The 264-nt window shown below is 28.4% G+C and overlaps 1 long non-coding RNA gene across 1 annotated transcript in view; it reads right to left on the bottom strand.

The window, feature by feature from the left end:
• The window catches only part of LOC108375958 (uncharacterized), a 1,234-nt gene that overhangs the window by 817 nt on the left and 153 nt on the right, over positions 1 to 264 (bottom strand). The window contains exon 2 of the long non-coding RNA XR_001849218.1: positions 207 to 253. This is a non-coding gene — a long non-coding RNA (uncharacterized LOC108375958). The remainder of the gene's footprint in view (positions 1 to 206; positions 254 to 264) is intronic.

Raw genomic sequence — 264 nt, 5'->3', positions numbered from 1 at the left:
AAATCAATGTTTAGCTGCAGTGTACTCATTTGATTTCAAATATGGCATTAATATTCTCTTTCCAAATCAAGTCAAGCGAGTGAAAAATGCTTCATGCCCATTGACTTCAAACAATTAGTAGAGAACACGACAATTTTGAAAAAAATGGATATTGATGAAGTATTTTTTTAAATATATTAGTTTTACTAAATTATTTAGTTATGCACCTGACGTACATTTATATAATTAGTCTACAAAAGAAATGCAATGTTACCTCAGAAGACA

The sequence above is a fragment of the Rhagoletis zephyria genome, unplaced genomic scaffold (assembly GCF_001687245.7).
Source record: "Rhagoletis zephyria isolate East Lansing unplaced genomic scaffold, Rhagoletis_zephyria_1.1 Rzeph_scaffold_09685, whole genome shotgun sequence".
NCBI lineage: Eukaryota > Metazoa > Arthropoda > Insecta > Diptera > Tephritidae > Rhagoletis > Rhagoletis zephyria.
The sequence above is the reverse complement of the archived record's forward strand: the minus strand, read 5'-3'. Positions and strand labels throughout refer to the sequence as shown.